Source organism: Urocitellus parryii, chromosome 4 (genome assembly GCF_045843805.1).
Source record: "Urocitellus parryii isolate mUroPar1 chromosome 4, mUroPar1.hap1, whole genome shotgun sequence".
Classification (NCBI taxonomy): domain Eukaryota; kingdom Metazoa; phylum Chordata; class Mammalia; order Rodentia; family Sciuridae; genus Urocitellus; species Urocitellus parryii.
The window spans coordinates 159723979-159743859 of NC_135534.1; the positions used below are offsets into that span (position 1 = coordinate 159723979).

Genomic DNA, 19881 nt, shown 5'->3' on the forward strand with positions numbered 1-19881 from the left:
TCAAGGGTGGTTGAATTGGGTTGTCTTACAAAAGAAGACAACAGATACTTCCTTTGTGAATATTCATGGGGACATTCACAGGAGGCTGACATGGAGGGCTCATGATGATCTGGATTCAAATGGGTAAAAAAGATCAAATTTATAACAAGGAAATGACTAGAAAGATTTTTTTTAATGTTGAGAAAAGTTGTGCAGTATATTTCCATAGCAGCCTTCTGTCATTATTTATTTCGCATTTTAAGCTTTGACTTTACTCTGGATTCTAATTAGCAGCTAGCTTCTAGAGAGTGTTATACCAAGGAGAGATTCACAGGCTGCGGAAGGGCCAAGGATTGAGAGTCAAATGAGAATCCTCTTCCTAGTCAGAGGAGGAAAATGTTAATACTTCCCTGGATGCTACTTGCTGACCTCTGCTGTGCTACTGAAGAATGAGCCACCCTTTCTCTATCTCATGTTTATGTATTTTTTAATATGTCTTTATTATAACATGTTACTATTATGGGTTTCTGCACTGTTGCCGCTGAATAACTGCACTCCTAGAGAGAAGGGGTCTGCTGTAGTTTTTCCTTGTATTCAGTGAAGCTTTGTTAACCAAATGAATGGATCAGTCCTCATTGAAAATGTAGCAGTAGATATGATCTGCCTCTTGGCTAGACAACTGAGGCTTGATTTATTTATAGAACCCTGTCCCTGAGCCAGCATGCCTGTCAGTAAGGCTAATCCAAAAGCATAGCTTAGGGCTTGGAATGGATAGAATTTAATGATGAAAGTAATAGGTGTCATAAGAAGACATTGTGAAAGAGAAATGTATGAAAATAAAGATGTAGGTAAAATTAATTTAATCATCACTGTATTAACCAGTAGCTAGTGTGAACAAGAAATAGTAAACTGAAGGGAACAATAATATATTATTATGTGACAAAAGTATGATACTCTACTGCAGGAGATTAGACTGCAGTGTATAGAGGAAGTGAGGTAATAATAAAAAAGAAAAGTAACACATTTTCCATCTAAATTCTTACCTTACTGACCATCATGATGCACATGGAGGTTGTGATAGGAGCTCTGTGGGAAGATTAACTAGGTCCTGGAAGAAAAAAACATGGACTTGGTTCAATGTTCTGCAGATATTCATATATCTCACTGTTCTGTGCTGTTCTATGAAAAATCCCTCACCAGAGGGAGGTGATGAGGAGGAGTTGGATAGGCATACATTTTCCTTTCCCTCTAGAAATGGTTTGTACACCCAAGAGGTGTCAAGCCAGGGTCCATGATTGGAAAAGTGAAAAGTGATAATCCAGTATGTCAGAAGACTGTAATTTCTTTTGAAATTTCATTATCTTGTCTTTCTTAATTCTCACAGCACTTGCTGTCTCAAGGAGCTGTGGAAGGATGGCCACTGAGCTTCACTGCAGGCTTTCCCCTGCTTCCCTACACTTGACCCCTAGTGACATGATCGGGTGTTTTACTGTTTTCTCTGGGCTGCCTCCCTAATCTTACAGCTTGGGAGGTACTGATATGCACTGAGTCCATTCTACTAAAATATACAACACCGACTTACTATTTCACAGGATATTTTATGTACCTTGTAAGTTGAGTCTGAATAGCCAGAGTTACCTCAAGGGATTTATTTATTTATTTAAATGTATCACTTTAAAATATAAGTGTTTTGAACCTGTGCCTGCAGCATTTTTTTTTTCTTTGTTTTACACATGGGCTAAGGTAGTTGCTGTCCTTTCTTCTCCTCTGGTCTTCTAGCCCCATGCTTTGTTTTTGAGTGATTTGAACTTATGTGATGAGTATAGTCTGTGGTCACCACTCCATCCCATGTGCTTGCCTTCAGCCAGAACCCCTCCTGAGTCAGTCCCAGCCTGCTGTATCTGGGGAAGAGAGCAGAGGTGGACCCAGGCTGCCTTTCATAGGGATGTGCATTTCTTGACCTGGAAGAAAAGTGTTTTTAAAGCCCAACCTGGCCATTTTAAATCAGGATTAAACACTTGGTGGTTGGCTCATCTCTTAAATTCTGTGTTGGTGTCTTGAAATCTTTTATGGAGAGAAGTATGGATATGTGCTGGTTTCCAGTAAGATGCTTTTATTCAAATACAGTTTTGGTTTAGCGGCCATATAAAAATGCCTGTGTGTGCTCTGACCAGGTCTGAAAGTGTGCATGTCCAACATGTGAAACTGCAAATTGGTTTGTAGTATTTTCAGATACTCAGTTATAAGCTCAGCTTAATTCAGCTGCAATCCAATATTATATTAATACTTTATAAAGTTCAGCAGTGGCTTTGAGGTAATATTTACCTTAATTTATGAGCAGATGAACTGTTTCATACTAATTCTAATGATGATAATTTAATGGTAATTTTGTTCCCTTTATGATCAGTGCTTATATCATAACTTAAGGTGAGAAAATGAAATGAGTAATGTCTGTGGCTAAGATAATAAAAAAAGTCTCAAAAATAAGTTTGAATTATTTGAATAAATGGTTCTTCTGTCCCACCCAAAAGCTTCAGTTGCATGATTTTTATGGTCATTAACTGCAATTCCTTTTCCAATTCTTTTTTTAAAATAAAGAGCTATTATTTTAAAAATTTATTTTCCCATTTTTTTGAGGGGTATTCTAGTTGTATGGATGGTGGCCTTTGTTGTTACATACATACATGCATTAACTATAATTTCTTTTAATGTGGTATCTGCTGGAATACAGTGCCAGCTGAACTCAAAATTTCTGTGATTTGTCTTCAGTTAAAAAATAGAATGCAAAATAAAAACTCGTTGTGATGATATTTCAAAGAGAAATTTTAAGAAACTCTGATTAAAAAGAGGGTGAGGGGTTGGAGGAGAAATGTGGTTAAAGTGCAAAGCCACACTCTCTCCCTCCCTTTCCTGTTGCTCTTGCCCAGAGTGCAAAGTGGTTGCAGAACTGAGAAGTGCGGTTTCACTTTTTGGAGTAAGGAGCTAAAACTGTTTAGAAATCTTTGATGGGCTTTCTAAAAATAATTTATTACTTAGGCAGTACTGTTTTCCATATCAATTTCATGAATTTTTTTTGGAACATTCTAAAAATCATTTTGATGGACCGGTTTATAATAAGAAAGTTAATCATGTAGTTACATTAGAGGACATGTTAATCTTCTGTACTATGTAATATTCTTCAGATAATTGACTGACATGTCATAAAGTCAGTTGAGTGACTACTGGCCTTATGAAATGTCCTGTTGGTTGAAAATTAAAGTTTTTCACTAACGGCAGATATTGAGAATTCCATAAATTAAAAAAAGAGATAATTCTATAACATTGCTTTGTAGATTGCAGTGACAAGGATAACCTTGCCTCTGATGTATTGGTAAAAATTATGTGTTGTATTTGCAATATAAACATCACAAGTAGTCAATAACAGATAATAAATTGTTGAAGTATATACCTGTGATTGGTATCTTTTATCATAGTTATATCCATGCTATTAGTCATGAAAAGTAATAACTTCTAGTGTTAGCTATTTAAATTATGTTCAGCTCTCTTGAGAAACATATTTGAACATATTTTATGCTTGCTGATAAAGATTTTTCAATGGATTTTTTTTCTTTACTTGAAGAATATGTTGGATCACTGATAAGTTAAATAGTACACAATTTAGTTAAGGAAAATAGAAGTAAAAACCAAATATGTCCCTCTTTTAACTTCTTATGGTAAAGACTGAAAAACTCAATTCATTTAATGACTTTCAAGAAAAGAAAAAAATATTGAGTGGTACATAAATGTTTGAAGTGTAAAGTAACCAAAGCACTCTCTGATATTAAAGACAGTTGGCTTCTGTGGTTTCTTTGGATTCTGATGTCAGCCCCTGTGATTACTTGACCTGTAGGTGAGTCTGTTTTCTCATTTATGAATTAGGGTCAGTAGTAAAAATACCTGCCTCCAAAGGCAGTTATGAAGAAGACAAAATGGGATAATGTGTTTGAATGAGCTTTGTAAACATGGTAGACATGTATACAATCGGTTAACGTTCTTGGCAATCATTAAATAATTTGGGGCTAGTTACTTAATTATGTTTGGACTGTTAAAGAGGGATAACAATAGTTGCTCTCACATAGGGTAATCATGAGGATTAAATGAACTAAAATATGCAAAGCCCTTGAAACAGTATCTGACCCATACAGGTAACTTTGGCTGTCATTTTAGTGACCACTCTTAGAGAAGAGGAGGTTGACCCAACCTCTCCGTTAACCTGGTGGAAGGTTTTCATGGTACTCATTCTACAGTGTTTTGAATATTAAGATTCCATTGGGATTTTGATGGCTTAATAAAAATTGTATGTTCTTAAACAGCTGTTGTGGATGATCGTCTAGAATTGGATTACATGATTGCAAGTAGGAAGTAGAAGGCAAGCAGGCACTCCCTGTTCACTCGTGCTTAAGGCTGAATTGTTGGAAGTGCCTCTTTCTGGTATTCAGGCTATATATTTTCTGTTTGTAGATACTCTATTTAATGAACACTGATTAAGATACTGTCTTTTTGACAGTCATGCAAAATTATTAATTAAAAATCTGTGTCTGGAATGTCTGCTGCTGTCACCTCAGATGCTGAAAGGAGAAAACGCTTTTGTTCTCTGTGAGGTCTGTGTAGTGTCAGCACCAGTTTTCTCTAAGTGCTTTTTCCTTTTACAGAAAAAAGTAAAATTCAGATCTATTTTGCTTAGATAACTAAAGCAAACAAAATAGCTGTTTGATTCCCCATATTAGTAGTGAATTATAATGTTTCTATTTGTTTGATTTCTTGTAGTGACATTTTATATGCCCTCTCTTTGGGGACTAAAAGCTGGTGAAAATATCATCTGAATTTCACTAGGTCATTGCATTGGGTGTGTAAAAATAGACTTAGAATAGGAATTAATAAGAACAGTAACAAATAATATTTCTTATTAAATGTCTGCTGTATAGGCCATTCATAATGCTAGGCATATGTAATGCGACTCATTCATGAACACTGAGATGTTCACATAGTGGTTTTTTAACTTGAACTGAGTATTTATTTGAAGGTGGCTTTAAGTGACATTTGTAAAGCAAGTGTTTTTGCAGTGTACTTATTAGTTGGGATGCTGTGGGAAATGATGGGAAGGATGTGCTAGAGTTCTTCCAAGCTATCGCCAGAGATTACCACCACTTGCCCTGTCAAATACCAGAGCATCCACCATGGGAAACGAGTCCTTTGGGTCAATTTGTTCATCTTTAGGAATCCATGGAGTTGTCCCTGGAGGGGTAATGGATTAAATCACTGAACACCTAAATTAAAATTCAGTTGGGAAATTATTTTCCTCTGAGCAAGAAAGGAGCTGAAGTGGGTGTTAGCCTCCTTATATGATTTTTTCACAGTGGACTGGCCTTGTATGACCCAGGGTCCTCATCATGGTATGTCCTAGAGAAAAGAGGAGTTAATGTGTTGGTGAGATTAGGTCTTGAGATATTTTCAGGCTGCTTGTGGAAAACTATTAGTGGGAGAAATAGAAAAGGGTAATGGAGGTATTAATTAGATAGTCTTGCATTATAACTCTACCTGCTGTTAGCTTTGTGGACAACTTTTTTTTCTCTGAGTGACAGTTGCCTCATTCATTAAAACTATGGCTATGATAAGATTTAATGAGAGGATGTGTAGCAAATGCCCTTCACAAGAGTGAAATTGCCGTGGAGATGTAGTTTCTTTGGTCAGCGCTCCGTTGAATTTGTTCAGTGATACATTTCACTGTAATAATGTGGTTTTCAGAAATGAGAAGATGAGCAGCCTTGGCCCCCACCTCTGGCAGCTTTTCTGGGTGGGATGCATTCACTTTTCCACATATGGTGGCTCCCTGCTGTCTGAATCTTACCTCTTCATTTGCTTTTCTTATCTAACTGAGCCTGTAGACATTTATTGTTTTGTCAGTAAATGAGATTTTTCATTAAAAAAAAAAAGCATCCAGCACTGGGCACGCAATAGAGCTCTTTAAATATTTCCTTCCTTTTTTCTTTCCTGTCAATGCCACTGATGATGTAGTAAAGGGAAAGTTTAAATCCAGGAGATTTCAGACCCGAAATATCAAACAAAATAGCTGTTTGATACCCCATTTTTGTCTCTGATGGCCATGTGACCAGAGAGAACCACTTAATTCCTGAATCTCACTGTTTTCCTAGGGACATTTCAGAGTTTGGATTAGCTCATTCTCAGGATTTCTTCTCGTGGTGAACTTGTTTGCAAAGTGATTAAGTACCACACTTGAAAATATTTCATTTGTGAGATATTACAAATAAAATAGTCAAGTATGGATTATAAAAGCAATCTTCAAAGTTATAGGTTATTATAATCTGATAAACTGATTCCTGTGCTGTTGAAATTTTTGTTGTTATCAGGATAAAGTTCCTAGGGCAGGCCTCAATGTAGCAGCTCTGTGAAACTGAGAGGGAGACTCATAGGATGGATGACAGCCTGAGGATGGAAAGATATTTTGACAAAAATGGAGCAATGCGCCATAATTGAACAGATATCAGTGTGCAAGGCTGTAATTTATGTTTGAAATCAGTGGCACCAGTAAAGGTAGGGAAGGAAAAAATCTTAAGAGTAGGTAGAAAAAAAGAGCTAGGCTTTTAGTTGCAATGTTTACTCTCAATGTGTGTTCAGAGCCATCACCATGTCACATATAGAAAATATTAGGACTTCCCCTTATTTAGATAAGCAACTTTTCAAAGTAAGTTTTTTGTTGACTTGCCTAGCAGGATGATTGTACATGAATAAAAACAACACTGGAGGCATTGGGGGTGCAAAATTAACTTAAAAACTTAATAGGTGTGATTGAAAGTTTTGGAGACTGCTGGATTGGAAGTTCTGTTGTCAAAGAGGTAGCATGATATAGTGGAAAGTATAAACTTTGCAGTCAGACAGTTCTGAATATAAATTTGGCTTTAACACTTAATGATTATCTAACACACCTTTTTAAGTCTTGTTTTCATTAAATGGTCGGTGTTGTGATATTTCTCTCATGGGTTTGTTGGGATTATTACATTGAGATGACTTTCCTATTGGCTTTAGTTAATTTCTGGTTTGATTCCACTATGGTTAGAGTATAAACTCTGTCATTTTATTCTTTTAAATTGCTGAGGTTTGCTTATGGCTAGATTGTGATGTATTTTGGTGACTATTCCATGATCCTTGATGAGAATGTGCATTCTGTTATAGGGTGATGTGCTCTATAGATGTTAAGTAGACCCACATGGTTGATGTGCTTTACATGTCTTCCATCTCCTTGATGATTTCTATCTTGTAGTTCTATCAGTTGCTGACAGTGGGATGTTTAGCCTCCTTGTATGATTTTTTCACAGTGGACTGGCCTATTATGACCCAGAGTACTCAGCATGGTATGCCTAGAGAAAAGATGAGTTAATCTGTGGGTGAGATTAGGTCTTGAGATATTTGCAGGCTGCTTGTAGAAAATGAATGGTTGCCTCTCTTTATTCTGTCTAAAGATACAACAAATGCAAAGAGGCTGTAGGGGAGAATATTTGGCTTCAGGCAGTAGAATGTGTTCTGATCCTATGACTTCCCATAAATTTAGTAACACAGTATGTCACCGTGACTTCTTGGGGTTTTGGGAAATTATTATTGCTCCTTGGGTATGTCTTCTTTCATCTTCCTCACAACTACCAAGCAAGTATGGACACCAGACCTCCAGTTTGGTCTCAGGGTGCATTCATTGGGCTGGGACTCTGAAATTTAGCTTCTCTTTCACTCAGATACAGATCTAAGTGTTTGACACTCTTTTGGCATGTTAACAACCTGATTTCACATTTTGTAGTGACACATATAAAGTTATATGCTTTCTGTTCTTTGGCCAAATCTTTTCTTAATAAACCCCTTGGGGAAAATATTTTCTAGTGGAAAAGAAAGGAGTTCCCTGTTAAGTGACCAAAAAAAAAAAAAATCGCTGTAGGCTATATGTCTTAACAAAGCTACATGCCTTTACCCCTCATATTATGGAGAAAGTTATCACATTTTGGGGCTTCCCCCCCCCTTCTAGACTAGTTCTCTTTAGGAAAAACTGTTAATAGCTAGGATTCTGTTGGTGTAAAAAAATACATAAATGTGATCTTCTCTTCAAGATCAGTATTTAGTAATAACTGGAACAAAGAGCCATTCTATTTTAGATGTCTCTTTTAAATAGCATATTGCTGGCATTAAAAAACCACTCAGATTTGATCTCAGCTGTTAATTTGAGTATAGAACAGAACACTGTGATGATTGTATGTTGTTATTCATATCCTATATCTATAGTTTTTTCTTCCATTTTAAATTAACTTTTCTTCTTTACTATTTATTTATTTTGCTGCTTTAATCTCTTTTTATTCAAAAAATTTTCATTATTTTCCTTCTACTGGTTTGGACATTATACATTCCATCTGTTGGAATTAAATTTTAACACATACACTGATTTAATATCACAAAAATATATCTATATTTTCATAATTTTTTGAATCAAAGGACTATTAATTTGGGAATGAAATAAATCAAAAGACACAACCAACTCGGGGTTCTGAAATCTAGATGTGCTATTGTTCTGTGATGCTAATCTGATATTTCATAGCTACTTGCTAATCATATTCTTATTAATGGCTCTTATTAATGATCCATCCTTTAGATGTCAAAACTGAGGTGAATCCGGTGTTCCACAATGTAATCCAGGTATCACTACTGTAGCTTTACTGTGTGTGGCTCTGTAATAACAGTGAAGTTGCTGCAAGTGACTGAACTTGAGTTAGGAACTAAAATCATAGCAAAAAAAAAAAAGGGTAAAAATGAACCTCTTAAGATGAAATTGAAGAATATCTATTGGAATAACTAAAAAACTTGCTGCTTCATTAGTGAAATTATTATTACTTCTTGGGTATGGAGAGGGACACTTTTCTAATCATTATCTCTTGATTATTTTACCACCAGTGTCAGTTTAAATTTAAAAAATGCTGAGGGAGAAAAATAGTGAATCAGAGAAAAAAGTTTAAAAAAATTGTGCTTTATAAATGGTTTTTAATTTTTTTTTCTTAACACAAGCTTTCATTGAGTGTAGCTAAATTAAATTACTAGCTGTAAAGGCACAGCTGTTAGGTTTACTGTTAGGCTTAAATCTCTGATTAAAATATGGAAATTATTTTTCCTAATTTCCTTTGGATAAAAATGCATTACCATGAATATATTAACAAAGTGTGCTTCCCATTATTATTTCTCTTAATATATATAATATCCAGATATATGTTGATGAGAAAGTCAAGCCAGGGTAGTTGTAATATGGACACTGGATCAGACTTCTGGAATCTTCAATTCTTAACTTGTTTTGAATTATTCACTCTGAGATATACTCACAGTTTTACATCTCTTTGACTTAGTTTGTTGCTTTTCAGAAATGAAGGCATAAATCTTGATTTCACATGGTGGTGAGAAAGTTAAGAAATTTTGAAAAAGACAAAAGTTTTGCATTTAAATATATTATATGTTAAAATGTATTAATGTTCAACTAGGAAAATGATATTGTCTCTCTGATTGACAGAAATACACAATTGTATAGAAAATTCAGGAGTGCTTTTTGTAAGAAATCAGAATATTTTCCAAACACTTATACAAATAATGTTTCTTTCTTACCTCATCTTCTTTTTTCCCCCCTTTAATTTCCTCAGCTGTAAAAGAGCATAGTGACATTTCATTTATTTAAAACATAATGCAAGGTTTCAGAAGATTTCCTTGGCTTGAAAAAAATGTGTTTTTTTTTTTTGCTTCAATTGTATTTTAAAGAAAATGACAGTTTTTGCATGACTTTTTTTCATAGGAAAGGCAGCAGCATGCAACAGGCACTAGTATGGCAGTATGTATAAACATGGCTGTATAACCAATGTGATCCTACAATCTGTACACGTGGTAAAAATAAGAATTCATACCCCATTTGAATCAAATGTATGATATATGATATGTCAAGGTCATTGTAATGTTTTGAGCAACCAATTTAAAAAAAAAGATGTCAAATACAAAAATTCCAGTAGCATAAAAAACTTCCAGGTGTGCTTCTTACCCAGATTCATCACTGTTTCACTGTTTGCTTTCTTTGGCTTTATTATTAGCTCTTCTCTCTTTACATACATATTTTTCCCTGAATCATTTGAGGGTCATAGACTAACCTGAAACTGTTTCAGTGGATATATCATAGGAACTAGAATGTTTTCTTATATAACTTCTGTGATAAAAATCAATGAATTTAAAATTAGTTCAGTCTGAATTTGAATTTTGTTTATTGTCCCAATAATGATGTTTATATAGAATTTCTCCCTTTGGGTCCAGGACCTTTCTATATTATGTTGTATTTAATTTTCATATCTCTTTTGTTTCTTTTAATCTGAATCCAGTCTTCATCCTTACTTTTCTCTTTCATGACATTAGTGTTTTTGAGGACAACAGGCAAATTTACCATATACAACATATATTCACAGATTTCTCTCAAGTTGTATTTGTTTGCTTAGTTCTTAACTTACTCATTTACATTTGTTACAGACTCAGAATTTCTTATTCATTGGATTATAAACCATTATCATTAATATTTATTTTAATGTACAAACTTCCAAACTTGGCCAGTGGGATCCTCCCCAAGGTGGCTCCTTCTTTGACATGCCACTGTCAGTCTTTCCGCATTGCCTTTCTTTCAGGCACATTATTATATTCCGGGCTTCTCTTTCTGCTGTGTTCCTAGAAGCAGTTGGGTTCTGCAAGGAACTCTGGTTCTTTTTAGCCAGGAATGGTATTTAGATCGTGGTGCTGGGGTGCCCTTTGCTATAAGACTGCCATAACTTTTAGACCCTCTTTGAGGTTAAAGCCAGGGAAAAAGAAAAAAGTACACAAATAAATACATGTCCATTCATTTTTCCATTGATCTATCCATCTGTTCAAAGTGTGGCTTCTTCCTAACACCTTTAGTTTCAGTTCCATTCCACAGGGTTCACACTAGTACTTCTTTCCATGTTTGTAACTAAACTTACCATCTGTGAGAAGGTGGCCTTTATTATTCTCAGTATACTTACTTACTTGTTCAATTAAACAAACATATTTTTAGAATTTCTTGCCTGTACTACTGTGAAAAGAAACCTACTAACTACAGTTCAATATTGTTTATGGTTCTTTTTATCTAATACTGAGAGTACAGTCCAAAGTACCACATCAAATGATTTGGGTTAGTTCCTTTTATCCATCTCTTTGATGTGATTATGTTCTTTATCTGCAATAGTTAGGTTCTTATGTTTATGTTATATTCTTTTTATTTTATTTCATTTATTTATTTATTTTAGTCATTGATGAACTTTTATTTTTTTAAATTTATTTGTGGTGCTGAGAATCAAACCCAGGGCCACACATTCAAGGCAAGCACTCTTCCACGGAGCCACATACAGCCCTATGTTGTATTCTGTTGTAGCATCCTCCCACCCATGCTTGCTGATTTTACTTATTGGTTATATAAAGTAATGTGGTTTCAAGACTAAGATGTACCCAGAAATGCCATGACTCCAGTTCTTCCTACCCAGTTTTCACCTTAGTTCTTGTTATTAGTTTCTGATTTATCCTCCTTATATTTCTTTTGCAAAAATAAACCCATTGTATGAATACAAAATTTTTTCTTATATTTAATTAGCTTTTATTTTATTATGTGTTAACTTGAACATATTTTTTCACATGATTAAATACCATTTTCAGATCTTTTTGTAAATTATATTTTTCCCATTCTTTCACACATAAAGGTAACATGAAGTGTGTGTGTATGTGTATGTGTGTGAGAGAGTGAGTGAATGAGCACATGTGCAAGAGTGCTTTGCCTTTTTCCCTATTTGACAGTATATTCTGGGTGTTTACATGTCAGTTCATAGAGATTGACCTCGTTTTTTTAATAGTTTCCAAGTATTGGACATCAGGTAGCTTATGTAGCCATCAGCATTTAGATTGTTTCCAGTATTTTGCAACTAAAAATGTTGCTGCAGTGGATAAACTTGTGTATGTGTACACACACACACATACACTCCCATACGTTCATAATGTTGGAAGTGTATATTTAGGAAAAATTCCTAGAAGTGGGATCACTAGGTCAAAAGGTAAACAGAAAAGTGAATTTGATAGATATTGTCATATTCCTGTCCATACAGACTGTACCAACTTCAGTTCTCATCAGTAAGAGAAGACCCATTTCTTCATAGCATTCTTAATAAACTGTGTTATCAAATGTTTTTAAGTTTTACTAATCTGAAAGATGAGAATGGTATTGTGATATAGTTTTAATTTGCTTTTATTTTATTATGTGTTAATGTGAACATATTTTCATATGATTGAATACCATTTTTAGATCCTTTTTGTAAATTGTCTATCTGTGCCTTTTGGTTGTTTTTTTGAATTTTTAAAATCTCTTTCCCCTCCATTTGAAACATTCTTGATACTTTAGTGATAATAGCTCTTTAGCTGTGATATGTAGTACAAATTTTTTCTCATGGTTTTTTATTTGTCCTTTATTGATGAGGACATAATTCATATGTCATAAAATCCATCTATTAAAAGGGTACAATTCTGTTATTGTTTTTTAATTAAATTCACAAAGTTATGCAACCATCACCACCATCCAGTTCAGAACATTTTATTACCATAAATAGAAACCTTAGGCCCACTGGTGGCCATTCTCCCTACCCTTTAAATAGCCTATCAGTCACTAATCTTTCTGATTGTATGGATTTACCTATTTTTTGTGCCTGGATTCTTTTAATTAGCATAATGTTTTCAAGGTTCATCTATGTTATAGACATATTAGTACATCATTCCTTTTTGTGGCAGAATAATATTCCATTGTATGGATACAAAACATTTTCTCATCTGTGAACAGACATTTGGATTGTTTCTACTTTTTTGGGTATCACCAGTGATGCCTCTATGAACAATTGTGTATGTGTTTTTGTGTAGACAAAAATTTTCATTTCTACTGGATTTACGTGAGGAGAATCAGCCAAGTCACACTGTAAATTTGTGTCTAACCTTTTGAGGCTCTGCCAGAATATTTTTCAAAAACTTGTTAAGTAAGATTCTTTGAAGCACCAAGATTTTGAATTATGATGAAGTACAACTTACTAGGGTGTTTTTGTAGTGGTGAAGGTGGTTTGGTGTCATATGCAAATGCTGTTGTTTAATTCAAGTTGACAAAGATTTATGTCTATTTTCTTATAGTTTTATATTTGGGTCTTTCATCTATTTTGAGATAAATTTTGTATAAGGTATGAAGTAGTCATCTAGCTTCAGTCCTTCACCAGTTATCCCATCACCATTTGCTGAAATTTTCATATTACATTTGTTGCTAAAAGTAAATTATTCATAAATGTATGGGTTTGCCATTTGTCTTTTGAATTTGCTTCTAATTTTATAACTTTTACCAATAAAGATTTCCTTGTACATGAACAAATCTGTCAGTCTGTCTTATTTGGATTCTGAGTCAAAGGAAGTGTTTTCCTATACTTAGAATTCATACATGTTTTTCTTTAATAAGAGTATCTCCCCCACCCCAATCAATGCCTATTGAATCAGAACCATTTATTTTTTTAATTTTATTTTTTCAGTTCTGGGTATTGAACCCAGGGCCTCGAACATGATAAAAAAAATGCTCTGCTACTGAGGTACAAACCTAGCCTTTGAACCATTTATTAAATGTCCATTTTGTTCAGTGATTTTATGTACTATTTAGATGATACACAGTTTTCATGTAAGTAAGTCCATTTCTGGATTTTTCTAGTTTGTTTGTTGATCTGTTTATGTACCAATACCATACTTTATTATTTTTTTGTGGTACTGATAATTGAACCCAGGGCCACTCACACACTAAGGGAGCATGCTTTCACTGAGCTACATCCCCAGATCCCTATACTTTTAAGTTGAAATTTTGATTTTGTACAAGTTCAGACTGTCATATAGTTGTGAGAAATAATAGAGATTCCTGTGTCCTTTGCCCAGTTTTCCCTTATGGTAGCATCTTGCAAAACTGTAGTATAATATCAAAACCAAAATTTATTTACAACAATCAGATTATTTTCCATTTTCTTGAACTCATTGTATTTTTGTGTGTGTGTTTTAGCCATTGTATAACATGTGTACGTTCCTGTGTTCACCACCACAGTCAGCATGCAGCACAGTTTTATCACACAGGGGTACTCACGTTGCCTTTTTATAACCACACCTACCTCCTCTCTCACCCTCTCTGCCAGCCACTAATTTGTTCTCCATTTCTGTAATTTTGTCACTTTAATTCTATAATTTGCCTTTTATAATACTATGTAACCTTTGGGGATTGGCTTTCCCCTCCTTTTCTCAGCATAATGTCTTAGAAATTCATACAAGTTGTTGTATTGTTCATTCCTGATTAAGTCCCAAGCTTGTCTACTTGCTACTGATAATTGAAATCTTGTCATAACAGAAGCAGATCAAAAAGTAACCTCATAAATACTATTTCACATATGTTCATTGTGTGTGTGAATTTGTTTAACCATTCACCTGTTGAAGGACAGTGGGAATATTTCTAGTTTTTTTACTTATAAATCTGCTCTGATAATTTATATACAAGATTTTTCTAGAATAAATGCCCATGAGAGTGATTGCTGAGTTGGGTGATAATTGCATGTTTTGTTTGTATAAGAAACTGAGAAACTGTTTTAATTATAGAAGCTTTTTAGTATGTTTTCATATCTGGTGGACTAATATCCCCTGATTGCTTTTGTTTTTAGGTATTTTTCAAGCTTGAATGGGGAGAAACAATAGCATTATACCAACATGCTTTTGTCTAATTTACACTGTTTATTAAATTACAAATAGATCATCAAATAGTATTTTCTCTGCTTTTCTAACTTCTACTATGACTAGGTTTAGTGTGATTTACCTTGGCAAATTATCATTTTAGTATGCTGCACATTTTGTACCTTTTCTGAATTTTCCATTTGTTTATTTATTTATTTACATGCATGACAATGGTGGAATGCATTACACTCATTATTACCCATTTACAGCACAATTTTTTGTAACTCCCTATATAAAGTATTTTCACGCCAAATTTTGCCATTATACATGTACTCTTTTTTTGCATTACAATTGTTAATACACATATATACCACAATTTATCATATCTCTGTTTGTTATAAGGTATGTTGACACCAAATTCAAATCTTCATACATGTATTTTGTATAATGATGACCATCACCTTCCACCCTCTTTGCTATTCCCCTTCCCCCTCCCTTTCCCTCCCACCCCTCTTCCCTATCTAGAAATAATCTTCCTCCCATACTGTCCCTCTCTACCCCACTTTGAGTCACCCCGCTTATATCAGAGAAAATTTTTAAGAAAACAATGTTATAGAATTATTTCTCTTCTGTTCCTTTTTAAATCTATTTGAAACAATGGAATTTTCATATATATTAATGACTCTCAAACTTCAGTGGGTGACAGAATCACCTCCTTGTTAAAACACAGATGACTAGGCCCCACCCATAGAGATTCCAATTCAGCAGGCCTGGGAGGGGACTGATTGCATTTCTACAATTCCAGGCCAGGCTGAGGCATTGGTCTGGGGACCACACTTGGAAAAAATCACTGGTCTGTATTAATGAAATGGAAGCACAAGTTATCTCAGGGAATATTGCTGGGCATTATGTTTGGTATTCTATTGATGTTTATAAGATAGGAGTGATCATTTCTGTTGCAACACAAGAAAGTTTGATATTTAAGTCATAGATCTGAAAGGAGACAGAAAACTCCAGTTTTAAATCTTCTATTTATTGAATCCTTCATTTATTCATCAGATTCCTTATCTTCAACTATATTTTCAAGGCAGGGAAAGGGAGTATCTTATTTAGAAAAACTTAATATTTTCTAAGATCCTATATTCGATTAACAAAAAGCCCTTGACTTCAGAATTCATTGAATAACATTTGCATCTCTGTGTCTCTGTTCTTTACATAATTAACTGTAGTGAAACTGAGAGTTAAAGCTGAAATTTAGTTTTATAAACTTAATAATGGCCTTTATAGCTGCCAATTACAACTTGGTTGCCTTGAAATAATAAAACTTTTGGTTGAATTAGTATTTTTTTAGGTGTTTATCTTGTCTCATGACAATTGTGTTACCTCATCACAGATTGTATGCATATCTTGACTGAATTGAAACTATATCAGTAAATTAATCCGGTTTATTATGGAATTGACAGGGAGTTGCCTAGTGACTAATGTTGGAGCCTCATATGTCACATGAGACTTAATTGGAAACTGACCTTGGCAACCTGATGTTTTATTTTGACCTAAATCTACTGTGGTATGTGAGATAAATACTGTTATTTAAAGATCTTGAAAATGTGTATGCTAAATTTGCCCATTATGTAGTCAATTAAGGTGATACATATATTGAAGTTTGTGGTTTGGCAATAGTTAAAATTGAGAACTGAGAAGGAAAATTTGAAAATCTTGGTTTCCAAGCAACTGAACACTTGTCATCAGATGTGTGTACCACTTGCTTAATGTTAAGATGCCTGAGGTATAAATAATTGATTGAGCAAGGACTACAACAGCATAGGCAGCCGAATTCTAAGCTCCTTGACCAAAGCTCATTATGATCAGATTAGTGAATAGGGTGACTGAATTCATCAAGAAAAGGAGCCCCTATGCATATCTGTCATGTATGCATTGTGAACATTCCTTCATTAACACAAAAGATCTGGGGGGACACCTCACATCCAAACCTAATGATGCCTCTTTTAATTCTTTTGCATTTAAGGCTTTGTGCTGGCTGTTTTAGGATGCCTTCCTTGATTTGTGTTCCCCACCCACCTACTACCATCTCATCATGTCAGCAAAGCTGACTCTTCTCTCCTTGTCCACTTATTGAAGTCATCATTTAGGTTCTTAGAGTGGGGGGTCTGTATTTATTTCTGTTTCTTATCATTTTTGACCTTAGCCTTCTTGCTGTTTATCTTAATTCCAGATATTAATTCCTGATCTGGCATCTCCCTGTTATTTTTTTAATTTCTTTCCTTTCCCACATACTTTATTATGAAAGCACTTAAGCATAGATTATGGGAAGAATTATTTTTGCCAAAACTTGAGTAAGTATGTCACAAACGCCCTTACACTTTCTGCCTTAATACATAATTGTGTTGGGCTGGAGATGTGGCTCAGCGGTAGCTCGCTCGCCTGGCATGCGTGCGGCCCGGGTTCGATCCTCAGCACCACATACCAACAAAGATGTTGTGTCCGCCGAGAACTAAAAAATAAATATTAAAAATTCTCTCTCTCTCTCTCCTCTCTCACTCTCTCTTTAAAAAAAAATACATAATTGTGCACCTCTAAAAGTCCCGTTTTTCTACACAGCCTCAATGTGATTTTCACAACTCAGCTTTGTCCTCTTAAAACAAGAATGATGATACCATCTTCATCAGGTAATTAAACTTGTGGCTAAGAAGAGGTCTTCTGTCCTCAGAGCACCCACAGATTCTGATTTGTTCTGTGTGAAAAATTTTAAAACAAAGATAAATTTGTGCCAACCTTATAACCCATTCATTGCTTTCCCCTTTTCTGCCCAGTCTCATGTTCACATTCCCATGCAATTTTATTTTTAACTTATGTTTGATCTTTGTAATAAGACATGGATTGTATAATTTTTGTAGTGATGTACTTTGACATTACAAGGGTGATAGTTCAATATTAATTTTATACTGAATGCTTTGAGATATCAACTGGAAGCTTTTAGTATTTTATAATCTTCTACTAAGCATGTATTTTGAGGGTCAGAGCTTTTCTCTTAATGTGTTAAATGATAAGTTATTATTTCACACAATTCATAACAAATCTTTTAGCTATCCATCTATCTATAAGCCTCAGAGGTGACTACATTAAGATGGGAAAACTAGGTAGAAGTTTATGGAAGGTACTGTAAATCAGTTTTAGGAAATGTATTACTCATAATCATTTGGTTGGGGGAAAGATAAGTGGAAAATAAATGTCTTATAGTCAGTCTGAGGATTGGTAGTGGCACTTTTTAGTATTACCAATCAATGCTGGTATTTTTGTTATTGTTCCTTTCTTTTTCTGTGACCTCATCATGTTGTCCTTTATCTACTGCTAAAATAGAACCACATTACTAAGTCTGCTGAAGGGTTTCCTATGACATAGTCATATGTGACCAGTCAAATGAGATACAAGATCTATTCCTCCTTTGCAAAACCCATTTAGTTTGGATTCATTCTAAGAGGTAATATTTTAACTAGAGTCTCCAGCACTTGCTTATCTATTTCTAATTGGCAAGCTGGCATGATACATGTGCATGCATATATTTTAATCTCCTAAACCTTTTGTGTTACTAAAACCAATCAAAACTCTCATATGATCAGGATTCTGCTAGGATGTATAAAGCCAGAAGAGTGTTGCCTCATTGTTTACAACAGTAAAAACCCCAGATAGTCTACAAAATTGCAACTTTTCTGGAATACTCAAAGAACTTAGGTTGCAGGACAGTCAACTAACCTGTAATCTAAGGAGAAATAAGAGCCTCCAAGTAGACAGGATGATATACGTACCTGGAGCAGAAGCTGGATGTCATATAAACTGGTAAGAAAAAAATTCAGCTACATTTAAAGTAATGAAAGCTGAGTGACAACATGGAAAGAGCAGTGTGAGAATTCAGTCATGGGTGTGCAGGCCACAGACTTTACCAGGGGCTCTAGGGAGTTAGCTGGTGGCAAGGCAAGTGACTGAAGAATGCCTTTCTTGTGAACAGAAACCACTGTAAGAAAGGCAGGAAGCTATTCTGGGACTGCCCCACCCCATGCCATCTTTGGAACAAAAGCCTTAGGTTCCCAGGGGAAGGGCAGGCAACTATAGGCTTGGGGCACAGGGAAGACCGACTTCAGCAGGGGGAAGGAATAGGCAAGTCCCTCTATCTCTGGAGGAGGATGTATTACCAACCCTGACTATTAGAGCTCCCTAATATTGGAGGAGGGTCAAGATCACTGGGAAGGGCCCACCCCCAACCCTTCACACACAAATCCCGTGTAAGACTGAGTTGAACCAGGATAAGAAAATACCTTCTGTACACATACTGGGTTAGCAAGCATGGAGTGACAGTAGGGACTGTCTACTGCTAGGTGACGGGAAAGAACATGGAGAGAGGCCCTTCGTGAGGTACAAGCATAAAGGGATAGAACAGAAGTTGAGGAAAACACTCTGGCAAGCCAGTCCAACTCTAAGCATGGGGTAACATTAAAGCCATATAAAAACCTGGGCTGAACAGAGGGTAATACCCATAGCAACAATAAATCCCAATTTGAACTCTCAACTTCCAACTAGATTCAGTCAATTCCATAGAGAAGATGAGCAGAAGAAGACATGTGTTCATTTTTAGGCACTAATACTACTTATGTAGGTATGCACAGTATGTCTGGCTTTCAGCCCCAAATTACCAAGACATCCAAAGAAGCAAAAAACACCATACATACAAGAAGCAAAGCAGTCAATAGAACCAGACTCGGAGGTGATCCAGATGTCAGAACGAGAAGAGAACTTTAAATAACTGTGATCCATATGTTAAAGGTTCTAGTGGAAAAGGGGATAATATTTTTGAACAGATGGGGAATTTCAGTAGAGAAGTGAAAATTATAAAAAGAAAGAAATTGAAAATGCTAGGAATGAAAAATAGTAACAGAGAAGAATGATGTCTTTGACAGCCAAGGAAATAATAAGAGCACATGAACACAAGTAAATAAAAAAAACTTTTCCATGTTGAAACACCATGGAAAAAAAAGGGGGTACCAAAAACAGAAATAT

The 19881-nt window shown here is 35.0% G+C and overlaps 1 protein-coding gene across 1 annotated transcript in view; it reads left to right on the plus strand.

The window, feature by feature from the left end:
- Positions 1-19881, plus strand: part of Sh3gl2 (SH3 domain containing GRB2 like 2, endophilin A1) — a 215753-nt gene that overhangs the window by 81499 nt on the left and 114373 nt on the right. The gene's annotated exons all lie outside the window — the stretch shown is intronic.